This window comes from Cydia amplana, chromosome 27 (genome assembly GCF_948474715.1).
Source record: "Cydia amplana chromosome 27, ilCydAmpl1.1, whole genome shotgun sequence".
Lineage (NCBI taxonomy): Eukaryota > Metazoa > Arthropoda > Insecta > Lepidoptera > Tortricidae > Cydia > Cydia amplana.
This window is the reverse complement of record NC_086095.1, coordinates 4006471-4021099: the sequence shown is the minus strand read 5'-3', so window position 1 is coordinate 4021099 and position 14629 is coordinate 4006471.

Genomic DNA, 14629 nt, shown 5'->3' with positions numbered 1-14629 from the left:
TAGGTACGACTATACAGGATGGCTAAAAAATAACTGCATACCCGTTGCCAGGGGCGTTTTGGGATTATACCAAAGAATATAATACTCACGATTATACTGAGCAACTTTTACTAAGAAAAATTTGGCTGTTTCATACATTTTGGCTGGTAAAGTTTCATAAAAAGGAGAAAGTGCCACGAAATGGTCTCATCTCAGCGTGTTACTGGCAAAGAATATAATGTACGCAGCTATAGCCGGTCAAACAACTTTGTCAGTAGAAAAAGGCGCGAAATTCAATTTTTCTATGGAACGATTACCCTTCGCGCTTAAATTTTTTAAATCAGCTGCTTTTTTCTACAGACTGAAATGGCTTGACAAGACTATATATCTTGGAGCAAGAAAAAGTAATGCTGACCGGACCACGGTCGCGGTCCGGTAGACCCTTGGAGGATACAACTAAACGGAGTAGCCATTAACAGGCTTTCCCCTCTGTCGAAAATAGGCGGCCAACGGTCATACACAATGTATGGACTGACGTTTATCTGACATGGCTATTTTTACGTTACGCATACATTTGACGTTCCCCTCCCCCGCAAAAATCGGCAGACTGTTTTGTACAGAAAATTACAGACATGGCGTCTCCGTTTGATTATATCCTCCAAGGGTAGACCCGGTAGACCCGTCTGTAACAGCTTTCATTATTAACTGTCAATGTCAACGTAACCGTAACTGTCAAATCGCAATGGCAGTGCCACGTTATGGCCACGTTAGTTATTCAGTATTTGCATATTTTGCATTACCAACATTTAAATTAACAAAATGGTATTCAATGGAATTTACTAATGAATGTGTAGTATTTTGCGTATTTACCTCCATGTCAAAAAACAATGTAAAGAAGTAACGTGCAACAGTTTCACAGCAATATTAATAAATTGTAGACGTGATTTAGACGTAAAAACAGTATGAATTTTGAAATACGTGTAAAGGAAGAAGACACATGCATAAAAGAGGAGCCTCACTGTGATATTGACCATGATTTAAGTACTGGGCTTGATCTAAGCACGGCCGGGCTGGACCCAGAAGTACGTGTAAAGACGGAGTCTGAATGTGCCACAGATATACCAGAGAGCAAAGAGGATTCAGAAGATATTGTGAGACGGGATGTGCTGGCTGGGTATACCAGCCAGGAAGTTAAGAATGAGCTTGGCCTGGCCTCAGAACTGTTACATCAGCTGGACAATGCCCATAGTAAGTATTGTTATGGATTTTGTTTTTAAACTCCGAGATAAGAGTGTGCTGCTCCAATCTGTTCTCCACCATTTTTTTACCATGTACCTATCCAATAAATCATTCAATCATTCGATTTGTTTATTTTGCGAGTATTATTCCGTTCCAAGGAAATTATAAAGATAAAGATAGTTTATTTTCCATGTAGGCATATTGTAATGTGCGGGATCCCGTCGTTTCCCATAAAGTTTTAAGTCATAATGCATAATTGTTTGTCATATTATCATTAGTCATAAAACTGAAACCGTTAACATTTCAGGATTTTCGTTAGGTTATCCTATAGATAGCTTAAAGTCTATTTTTTTATTCGGTAGACTGAAATGACAGTTAATAGTATGAACATGAAATGTCATTTCATACTATTAACTGTCATTTCAGTCTACCGAGGTTAGGTTTGTTTTATGGCAATCCTGAAAAGTGACGCGTTTCTGAACCAAATGAATTATGACTAAAGAAAATTCGGGATAACAATACATTATGGCTTAAAACTAAACTATAAACTATATAAACTATTTGGGAAACAATAGCGACCCGCAATGTGCTTAATTGCTTATGATCGTCAAATAAAGCTTACTTACTTCACTGGCTCAGCGACCCAAAGTGGATCTTGGCCTCCGACACTAGTGTTCGCCATTAGTTCCTATCCTGTGCGATCCGACGCCATTCAGCCGCTTGGATGTCACACTGGTCTTTCTGGACCTAATTGATCCATTAGTACAGGCCTTCCGAGTCTCCCAGTTGGTTGCCCCAGATAGGCTCTACTTCCACCTCCAAGTTCCTCCTCACTACAAGAGCCATCCTCACGTCTTGTCTCTCAAATAACACACACACACACATATACACACCCTAAAAGCATACACCTTATCAAGTTATCACCCTCTCTCACACATCATTTTAATTAGTTACTGTATGTTACCTACTCTTTTGTAAGCCCCAAGATACAGGCTCAGCCTAGTTTGGGGCTTACCGGATACCGTTGTGATTACGTACTTATTTTATTATAAATAAATTATTCTTATTCTTATTCTTAAATAAAGCTACACGGGCTTTATCCCTATCCTACATCTCTGGCCAAAAATGGGTTCAATGTGACAAATTAAAATAATACCATGCTTTGTTACAGTTGCATTGGAATCTCTGTCTGAAACATGGATTAAGGAGGAGACGAATCCGGAGTTTCCACGTTGTATCAAGCAAATATTGCAGCAAGACTGTTTTGTCAAACTCGAGCGCATACCTATTGATAATTTGAAGAAATCTCAATATTCAATTGCCAGTTTAACTTCAACGGAAAATTACAAGAGTGCAAGAAAAAACTTTAACAAAAACACCCTTAAAGCTGCGGAGAAAGTTTACATTTGTGATACTTGCAGCAAACCGTTTGCAAGGAGAGTTACAATTATCAAACACTTACTAAATAAGGTGTGTGAAAAATCTTACGCTTGTGAAATATGTCAAAAGAAGTTCCTGTACCCTTCGTCTTTAAGTAATCATAAGGTAACTCATTTCGGGAAGAAACTTTTCAAGTGTGAACTGTGTGGAACAAAGTGCAGCACTGAGAAAAACTTGAAACACCATGTGTTCAATCACATGGATAACCGTCCGTTTTCTTGTGAAATATGTAACAGGCAATTTCTCCGCGAAAGTTATTTAATCAGTCATAAACTCTCCCACACAGGTGAGAAACCTTTTGAGTGCAAAGTTTGTGGAAAACGACTGAAACACAAGCGTACTTTGGTTGATCATTTACGAATGCACGGTTACAGTCATGAAAAGTTGCTTTCCTGCGACTTTTGTGAAATTAAGTTTACTCGAAAGTCACATTTGGCCATACATGAGAGATCACACACTGGCGAAAAGCCTTTTCCATGTGAAGTTTGCAAAAAGAGTTTTACTTCAAATTCAGTGTTAACAACTCATATGAGAATACACACTGGGGAAAAACCCTATGCCTGCGATATGTGCTCAATGCGGTTCCCAACAAGTGGGAAGTTAGGTCTCCATAAGCAAAAACATTCTAAAGGGAAATATACTCACTTGGTTCACTCTATGTAATGAAAATATACATTTTGGTTGACTATTGTAGTTTTATTTCATTTCTTTTATCAGGTTTTAAGCAGCAAGCAAGTAACATCTTAGACTCATTGTGGCACTCTTTGGGGGAGGCCTATGTCCAGCAGTGGACGTCTTATGGCTGATATCATGATGATGAAGGCTTGTTAGACTTGAAAGGCGTTTATGGACATTAGCACAGAATAAGTAGGTAATAGTAGGTACATTAGGTAATCTTTCTAATTCAATAGGGAATATTACGCAAAACTCTGCGTAATATTAGAGGTCGTCACTAGCATACTCACAGGGCCGGTACGTAGGCAATCTGTAAAGGCAATATGTATTTTTTTCTCTATGCTCCGGCTAGCTCATTAAAAAATTTGCCCAAAGTTGTCTGGAGTGACTGAATCTACAATTTTCGCAACGCACCTAAATGTTAGGTCATCAATCACTAGCGACCCGCCCCGGCTTCGCACGGGTTAACAAATTATACATAAACCTTCCTCTCGAGTATCGTGGGAATCTTAGAGAAATACCGAATAATAAATTTGCCACTATAAATATCAAAGCAATTACATTTTAGGTACCTAAATAAGAATTTTTTATCTATTATCCTAACTAAAGTCTCAGTAAGTTAAAAAGGTGTAAGTAATGTGTACGTTTTTGTGAATGTAATAGGTACCTAATGTAATTTCATGCTCGTGATGGCATAAATTAGTTTAATATGTGTGCCGCATCTGTTACCGGGGATCATTTTCCTGAGGAAGAAACAGGACAAATTTTAATTAACTACTTAATAGGTACCAGTAGCGTAGCGGTGAGATGAGTCTCTCTTGACGCGGTCAATGCCCCGTGCTATGATATCATTCTTATCAATGCAATAGTTATTTGTACAACAAGAGATCAAAGTTTGATATTTCTTCGAGTGCTTATTTTGAGTCCCGTGCAAGCGAAAGATTCTATACTAGATTCACGAGCGTAGCGAGGGAATCTAATTTAGAAACTTGAGCGTAGTAAGGGACTCAAAAGCGCACGAGATGTAAATAACTGATCTCGTGTAGTTCACAAAACTTTTCACCTCAGCAGTGAGAACAATTAGAGAACCCGAAAAATGTATTCCTTCTTCATCACTTACCTCTATTCACTCATGTTTTCTTAAGATATACCAACAATTATGTTTTCACCTCAGCAGCTCGAACAAGGGTACTTTGCTACTTAAAAACAGTGAGCAAAATCGCATTTTGCTCATTTTGTCTCACTCAGTGAGCAAAATGCGATTTTGCCCACTGTTTTTTAATGAAATGAAATGAAATGAAAGTTTATTCACGAAAACATATGGTAGGTACAGTAGATGTTATTAAGTGTACATATTGACCCATGATATGTTCGGCCTTATGGCATGTGAAAATTATTTGTATTGACATAGTTCATGCATGTCAAAAGAAAATACGTTACAAAATGTCGCGTTTACTAAAATATTATCAAAAATTAAATTATTAAATACAAACATCAAGTTTCAAGCCTCAATCTACAGTCAGTTAGTCATTCATATTCAGCGCATAAGTTCATCAAACTATTATACTTAGTTAAATCTAATTTCCTTACTTAATATAAAAAGATTACATGTGAAAATGAAGTAAAAAATAGAATTTATAATGTCAAAAGTTTACATGTCAAAATTAGGTAAAAATTAGAATTTATAATGTCATAGTTTACATGTCATAATGAAGTAATAGTTAGAATTTATAATTAAAATTAGGATTTATAATGTCAGAAGTTTACATGTCAAAATGAAGTAAAAATTAGAATTTATAATGTCAAAAGTTTACATGTCACAATAAAGTAATAGTTAGAATTTATAATTAAAATATTCATCATTTAGTAGCAAAGTACCCTTGTTCGAGCTGCTGAGGTGAAAAATTATTTTTCTATATTTTAGGCAACTCTATAACGCACGGAATAAGCGACAAGCGGGTAGCGATTAATGATTATTTTTATATGCAAGCGTTTTGGCGCCATTCATCTATTACGTACGAGGATTTAGGGAGAAAAGGGGGTCGATCATGTCTTTTTTTTACAACAGTGTGAGAGCTAGGGGTTTTATATCTATACCTTAGAATGGCTTAGAATTAGAATAAGTACATAAATCCTAAATCTACAGCCAGGTTTAATAGTTTTTCCTTGTCTACACCCATATTCCTTATTAGGGTAGGTACATCGTTGATATCGGTATTATTTAGGTAGGTACATACAGTATTTTCCTGGTATAACCAATATAGAAGTAGACATAAATAGTAACTGTGTTTAACGCTTGGTCATATAACGTTAATTAATATTTCATTTAATAAAAATTACTTGCATTAGCTATTTAAATCATAATGTTATTGAATTACCCACTGGTTATTTAACTTATTAAGTCCCCGCGGTTGTGTATCGTAAATTTATTTGTGAAAAATAATAATGTTTAAAATATCATTGTCTTTATTACGAGTGTTAATATTGTTTCGCTGTAATGTAATGTGTAAGTACGTACCATATTCACTATTTTAACGAAGTTCGGATTTTACATAGTAATTTATTACCTACCTATATAGCTGGTCAACCAAATCTTGTCAGTAAAAAAAAAGGCGCGAAATTCAAATTTTCTATGGGACGATATCCCTTCGCGCCTACATTTTTCAAATTTGCCGCCTTTTTCTACTGTCAAGATCTGGTTGACCAAGTATACATGTTTTCTTTTTTTATCTTGCAGCAGAGGAAATCAGTTTTAGTCAAGATTATTATTTAAGTGACACGTACGAATATATGGGCTTCAAATGCACCGCAAAAGGAGATTTTGGTGATATTCTGTCTTGGTATCAGATTAAAGGTAATATTAATGATAATGATTTGACTACTGCAGTTAGGAACACAAAATTATTTTCACCAGACCTTCTCGGAAAAGCTCTCTTTAATCTTTGAAACCAGTGAGCCAATCTGCTTTTTATCCTCTACAGTGTAAAGTGTTTTGATACAAATTGTTGTTTCGTCACGTTAGCTGATAGGATGGCCATGCCTAAAAAAATTATATACCTATAGCAATCGTTTTAATAAAATTTGTAATTTACAGGATGATGAATAGGTATTTGGTACTTTGAAACTTTCGCAAAGCTATGTTTCCGCCTTTCTAAGTTAACAATAACGTGTAAAATAATCGTATTTAAATCATGATTAGTTTGAATAAGATATTTTGATTATGCATTTCAGGGTCAAATCATACATTATTGAGAAAGGTTCAAATAAGTTCAACTACGCTCAGCCTCAGCCTAAATATGACACTACAGCAACAGGATAACGGCACAAGGGTATACTGCACAAAAGATACGAGGCCGGCAATAGAAGATTCGACGAGACAAGAAAGTGTACAAAAGTACCCTAAAATCGTATTTACAAAATACAGCCCACCTCTTGGTAAGCTTACCTAATACAGTTACGGATTTAAATCTCTGGAGCTGTAGGGTTGAGATGGTCGGTCATTGACGTATATTACGTATAATCTCAGGACTGGCCTTACGGGCTAAGAATGGGGTCAGTACAGCGGTGTGACACCGCTACAACGCGATTGGTTGATGAGTTCGCATCACGCGCGCGATTGGTCGCAACTAGTTGCGTTAGACTGCACGATTGGTTCGAATTCGTGAGTGACACCGCTGAACTAGTACCATTTTTAGTGCCCGTAAGGCCCGTTCTGAGATATAGGTACGTCAATGTGGTCGGTTTTTTATCATATGTCATCATGCCTGTCACGTTCTAAAAAGTAACTAAGTGCGAGAGTGACTCATGACATGACAAGTGATAAAAATGCGATCATGATACCGCCGCTGATCTCATGATGGAGACAGCAGGATTCAGAGGTATCTCTAAGAGCTAAATACCGATTCAAATTTATTATAGAAACTCCCATCGTTACTGTCATGCCGAACATCAACCCCTACATCTTTGAGCTAGACAGCAACATCACATTCATCTGCAATGGAACCAAGCCTGTTGATGGAAGGAAACTGACTTGGTACATTCAAGGTAAAACAAGCTTTATATAGATGGTCAAGCAAATCTTGTTAGTAGAAAAAGGCGGCAAATTTAAAAAATGTAGGCGCGAAGGGATACAGTCCCATAGAAAATTTTAATTCCGCGCCTTTTTCTACTGACAAGATTTGCTTGACCATCTATATTAACCTTTTTTTTTACTTTCCATGCTCGTAGTAAAGTTGCGTCGCGTGTTAGCGGCATAAAGTTGCTATTTATGATCTAGTGCATAAAGTAAAATCATCTATGCTGCCACTACTGCCTGCTGGCAGTCTATACGCTCCCCTCCCCCATGAGGCCGTGCGCGGGCCCGCGAGTACTCACTTTTTTAGCCTTTACTTTATTAATAAATACGGGAATTCAACCTTTAATATTTGTTATTTCTGTTATTTTTCTCGCAATCGAAGTGAAAAGTTAAATTAGGGCATAAATGCCCTTACCCGACAAACTGGCATTATTACTATAGTGCGTCAAGGAAATCTTGTCAGTAGCAATGTACTGCAAATTAAAGTAGGGTAACACCATGTAACACTCAAAGAACAGAATTGCGCTAAGAAAAGCAGCAATGTACATCGAACCAAAACGTTTATTTTTCCGCCCTTCATACGTCAGTTCGAGTGAATTATCATAACCTCAAATTTTAGTAATGTTTACCGTCAACGAGCATGATTGTACATTGTAGGCACCTTAGCTTTGCTTGAGGTCATGCATAATCTTGGTATTTAATGGTGACAGCAGAAATTTCTCTTGAAATAGAAACGATTCAGAATGTAAACAATAAGATAATGGCTGTCATTCCATTGGCCACATTCCACAGATAACACACAGATGACACGCGATTTTGGAATTATTCGAACACAGTGTTGCTAACCCGCGATTTTTCAAATTTGCCGCCTTTTACTACTGACAAGATTTGGTTGATCCAGTTATAAAAACTATTTTCTTTCCAGAGCCAAACTCAAAGCCAAAATATTTAAAGACACAACAATGGGACGACGAATCGCTCATAAATAAACTACCGTTACGGTTAAATGCGGTCTACCACCGGAAGAAAATATTCTGTGCTCAGGATTTTGAGTTCAAATACACGTACCCCAATGGTACTTTCTATATAGAGGGGTATAATGAGCTTGCTAGGTCTACCATGATCGAATTTCTAGATCGAGGCATACTTGATATTGAGGAAGAAGATACTTCAGTGGATAAGGATAGGGAAGAGTCAGGAGGCGATGGGAGTCCAGAAGATATTAATAATATGGCAGAAGGTAAAAAACTAAAATACTAACGAAATTATTGCATGTCGAAATATCCAGATAACTGTAGGTAGGTATCTACTTATAAACGCGGTTTTCCTAGTCAAAACTAGTTTTAACTAAAATTAATTACTTATCAATTACTTTTTCACTAAGGCACTTTGCGAAAACAAGTTATGACTGAAATATGCCAGTTAAGATAAGAAACAAGGCAATAGAAGTATTATTGTTATACTTGGTCAAGCAGATCTTGTCAGTAGAAAAAATATTATTGTTATTGTTGTGTATCTGTGATTCAGTATGCTATGCTATCTGTGGACTTGTAGCTATCTAGCCTATACTTGAATTGAATGTTGATGTCTTTCATTTTATGTATTTCATGTCGTTTTAAAATGAGCGCGCAAGTTTGTATGGTAACGGCTAGGTCTACTTATCATGCGTGACCATTTCGTGACCTTTTATCTTACTTTTCATCACACTTACTATGTTTTACAGGTCTCAAGGTCAACCAAGGTCACGCTGTTTCTCCTTTAGTCTACGCGATCCCTATCGCCGTTGTCGCCTTGTTGCTCGTCGCGGCGACAGTGTGGTTTTTATGTCGACGGCGTCGGCCGACAATACAACAGAAAAACGACCACGAATGCATTTATGTACGTTTTGATTGTGTTATGGTAAACCAGAACTTTGGGAGTATTGTCAAGAGGGAGCTCGTTTTGAATTTTATATAGCAACAATTTGTATAGTGGGGACCTTGGAGGATATAATCAAACGGAGACGCCATGTCTGTAATTTTCTGTACAAAACAGTCTGCCGATTTTTGCGGGGGAGGGGAACGTCAAATGTATGCGTAACGTAAAAATAGCCATGTCAGATAAACGTCAGTCCATACATTGTGTATGACCGTTGGCCGCCTATTTTCGACAGAGGGGAAAGCCTGTTAATGGCTACTCCGTTTAGTTGTATCCTCCAAGGTGGGGACAATGGAAATTGGCAGATGATTTTTAAATTGTTACAGGCTACGCCCAAAGTAAACTACGTAACGCTGGACCTCAAGAACCCGACGTCCGAATACGCCTCGTCCCTGGCCCAAGACAAGTCGCCCTACGCGCAGATAATCGGCGTTTATAACCCTAACCTAACTCAGCAAAAAACATAGACTCCGTGTAACTCCAACGCTAACTCAAAGAAAATATAATCACTAGACTTAGACTACGTGCGCTAAGTTTCCGTTAGTGTTCGTCATTGAACTACGTATAGAACCGGCACAGAGAACCAATTTTTATGGAAGCGGAGCGTGAATCTCTCGACCTAAAAGCGTAAACACCATAAATTTACGGTCAAACTGTACACAGTACACTTTTGTGGTGCAATGTAGTACATAGAATAAGTTAGTAATATAATTAAACGACATACAACGTATTGTAAAGTAGTATCTGTGGTCGTCGGCCATGTCTGTCATATTATATTCGCACGCTATCTATGGCACGCTCCCAATTAAACGTCTCTTCTTAAAATGTAGTCGTATTATTATAAATAACGTTACATGGTGTCAGAAAGGTTGAAATAAAAGAACTTAAAAAAGTGTAAACGAAGAGGACTATAGTGATAAAGATTGTGAAAATGGCCACAAACGATGCAGTGTCTGGTATAAAGCCGCCAGCTAACCTACAAATTGACTCTGACATATCTACGAGTTGGAAAAAATGGTCTCAACAATTCGATTGGTACGCCACTGCGATTCAACTAGATAAAAAGCCAGCTAATGTTCAGGCAGCAACATTTATGGCCGTAATAGGCCCAGATGCTATAGAGATATACAACGGCTTCAATCTCGCCGAAGCGGAGAAGGATAACCTTCAAACCATAAAAGAAAAGTTTAAAGAGTATTTTGCGCCAAAAACAAACATATCATTTGAAAGGTACATATTTTTCAAGATCGAACAAAATGAAGAAGAAATGTTTAACGAATTTTTGACCAGAATAAAAACTCAAGCCAGTAAATGCGAATTTGGTACCTTACTAGACCAAATGTTGAAGGACAAAATAGTATTTGGTATCAGGTCCAGTCAAGTAAGAGAGAAATTATTAACAGAAGATAAACTAGATTTGACAAAAGCAATAACTATATGCAAAACAAGTGAACAAGCTTCTAAACAACTGGACGAGTTCGAGGGCAAAAATAAAACAGAAAAAGTCTTAGCGATGAAAAGTAAAAACGCAAAAGAAGAGCAAAATGAGAAATTCGACTGCCGGAGATGTGGTACAAACCATGGCCGCAGAGAATGCCCAGCTTTTAACAAACCATGTACACAGTGCAACAGAAATGGTCATTTTGCTAACATGTGCAGAACTAAGAAGAGATCTAATACTAAAAAGAAAAATAGAGTGAATGCGTTAGAAAAAAGCTCAGATTCTGAAGAAGATTTATACATATCTGCAGTAAGCACTGATGGAGAGAAAAGCTGGTATGAGGAATTAGAAGCTGACGGTGTGAAATTTAAAGTCAAACTGGACACAGGGGCAGAATGTAATGTTATACCTAAATATTTGCTGGACAGAATGAAGGCAATTTTGAAACCAAGCCGGACTAGAAATCTTATATCATATTCAGAGAATGAAATGACGGTTCTAGGGGAGGTGGACTTGCCATGCAAACTAAGAGATGAGCGGGTAAACATTATATTCAAAGTCATCAAAGAAAGACGCACACCAATTCTAGGACGTAAGTCCTGCCAAAACCTAAGGCTTGTCGCTAGAATCAGATCCCTGAAGGAAAGTCAAGACATATTTGAAGGCTTAGGGTGTTATAAAGACTACGAGTATGATATAGACCTGATAGAGAATCCAAAGCTGGAGATAAAACCATCAAGAAGAATACCACATGCTATAAGAGAAGAGGTAAAGCAAGAACTTGACAGAATGGTGAAGTTAGATGTCATAAAACCAGAAACAGAGCCTACTCCTGCGGTAAGTCCTATGGTAATTGTTAAACAGAAAGGCAAAATAAGAATTTGTATAGATCCTTCTGATGTAAACAAAAATATTCTGAGACGTCATTTTCCACTAACCACTATAGAAGAGATTTCTGCTGACATTAAAGGTTCTAAGTTCTTCGCATTATTAGATTGCACAAAAGGATTTTGGCAAATCAAACTTTCAGAAAGAACTCAAAAAATTCTAACTTTTGCTACACCATGGGGAAGATATTCCTTCAAGAGGCTCCCTTTTGGCGTTTCATCAGCACCTGAAATATTTCAAGAAATATTAACAAATTTGCTCAGTAAATTCAAAAATGTGAGAGTATCCATTGACGATATCTTCATACATGCAAAATCTAGAGAAGAACTACACAAAACTGTCAGTGAAGTAATTGAAGTGCTCAAGAAATCAGGCTTTAAACTAAACAAAAATAAGTGCATTCTGGAAGCAAAACGAATTAAATTCCTTGGTCATATTGTTTCAGCCAACGGACTAGAAGCAGATCCAGACAAAGTAGAAGCCATACAAGCAATGAAAACACCAACAAACAAAACAGAGCTACAGAGACTACTAGGGATGATTACATACTTAAACAAATTTATTCCCAACATGTCAGATCTAACAAATCCACTAAGAGATTTGTTACATAAAGATACAAGTTTCACCTGGGAAATTCATCATGATGAAGCTCTCAAGAAAATAAAACAAGTACTTCAGAGCCCTCCAGTACTGAGATTATATGATGTGAATAAATCTGTAACCTTATCAGTAGATGCGAGTTCAAAGAATCTTGGAGCCGCACTTCTTCAAGAAGGACAACCAATAGCCTACGCAGCAAGAACCTTAACAAAATCTGAACAGAATTACCCACAGATAGAAAAAGAAGCACTTGCTATACAGTTTGCTTGTAAGAAGTTCCATGAATATGTTTATGGTAAAGAACTAACAGTGGAATCGGACCATAAACCACTTGAGACAATATTCAAGAAAAATATACAATCTGCTCCAGCTAGGTTGCAGCGCATATTGTTTAACCTTGCACCATACTCACCAAAAGTCATATTCAAGAAGGGCACAGAAATACCCTTAGCCGACTTTCTTAGTAGAGACTGTGATACATCTAACCTGAAATATGAACCAGAAGAAAATCTGAACATCGCAGTTATACTACCTATGTCATTAGATGCCAAAGAACAATTGATTATAGACACAAAAGAAGATCCTCATCTACAATTGCTCCTTAAGACAATCATGGAAGGATTCTCAGAAAATCTTAACGAACTCCCTAAAGAACTACAGCATTATTTTAACTTTAAAGAAGAATTAAGTTATTGCAAAGGAATCATTTTCAAAGGTGACAAGATTGTAGTGCCAAAATCACAAATTCCTAAAATGCTAAAGATTATTCATCAAGGGCACTTAGGCATCCAAAGTTGTCTAAGAAGAGCCAGACAATTTCTTTACTGGAAAGGACAATATGATGACATTTTAAAACTAGTCAGAGGCTGCTCCGTCTGTGAACAAACACAAAGAGACAACACCAAAGACACAGTTCTAGTTAATAAGATTCCTACACTCCCATGGCAAATAGTTGCATCAGATTTATTTGAATTGAAAGGAAAAACTTACCTAGTAATCTGTGACAGTTACTCTGGATATCTAGATTTTCAACAACTAAAAGGTCAGTCATCATGTGAAGTAATTGAACAACTAAAAAGATGGTTTTCGGTACATGGAGTACCAGAAGAGCTACAAACCGACAATGGAACACAATATATGTCTAGAGAATTTAAGATCTTTCAAAAAGAGTGGAGATTTAACCATGTTACATCCAGTCCACATCACCATCAGGGCAACGGGCTTGCTGAAAAAGCAGTTCAAACAGCAAAGAACTTACTAAGAAAATGTAGCATTGACAAGTCCGATGTTCAACTGGCATTATTAAATTGGAGAAATACACCACGAAATGATAATTTAGGCTCACCTAACCAACGTCTTTTCAGCAGAGTGACTAGATCTCAAATACCTACAACTGATAATCATTTAAAACCGAGAATAATGCAAGGAGTCACAGATGAACTGCAACGATTAAGAGAGAAACAAGCGATGTATAGTAATAAACATACTACAAGACCGGTCAACTTTGAAATCAATGATAAAGTCAGACACAAAGTTGGTCATCGACATTGGGAAGAAGCAAGAGTGCTAGAAAAGCCAAAAGATCTACCAAGATCAGTCATAATTGAAACAAACAAAGGCCAAACATTTCGAAGAAACTACAGCCATCTGCACAAGACACAAGCAGACATAACTAGCCAGAGAGTGGTAGTACCAGAAACTAATTATATAGATGAACCAGCAATACTCCAGGTTCCAGAAGAAGCCCAGTTACCAGAAGCCCCTAAGTCGACACCTCTAGCATCCACATATTCATCACCAGGCCCTTCTAATCAGACTCAGAGACAGGCTCAACCCATTCAACCAGTGAATGTTCCAGCTCCACAAACATCAAGATTTGGCAGGATAATAAAACCAATAAATAGGCTTGATCTTTAAAAATACCTACTTAAATCATTATAATATCTTTGTATTGTTAATTTTACTATCTCAGAAATCGCTTAGTTGATTTTAAGAAAGTCATATGTCAATTAGACGAAAATGACATTTTAATCAGATTCTCTCAAACTAATGTTTTAGTACCTATGTTTAGCTTTTAGTTACTCTGTAAAGAAAGGGAGATGTAAAGTAGTATCTGTGGTCGTCGGCCATGTCTGTCATATTATATTCGCACGCTATCTATGGCACGCTCCCAATTAAACGTCTCTTCTTAAAATGTAGTCGTATTATTATAAATAACGTTACAGTATAAGGTCCTAACTTGTATAAAAAATCCGTTGTAAACCAAAATAAAATTAATGTTGTAATAAATTTATAATAAACATATTAAAAACAATACTCTCATGGTCACATGGTCACATGGTCTCTGAATAAAGTTATTAAAACAATATAAAAAT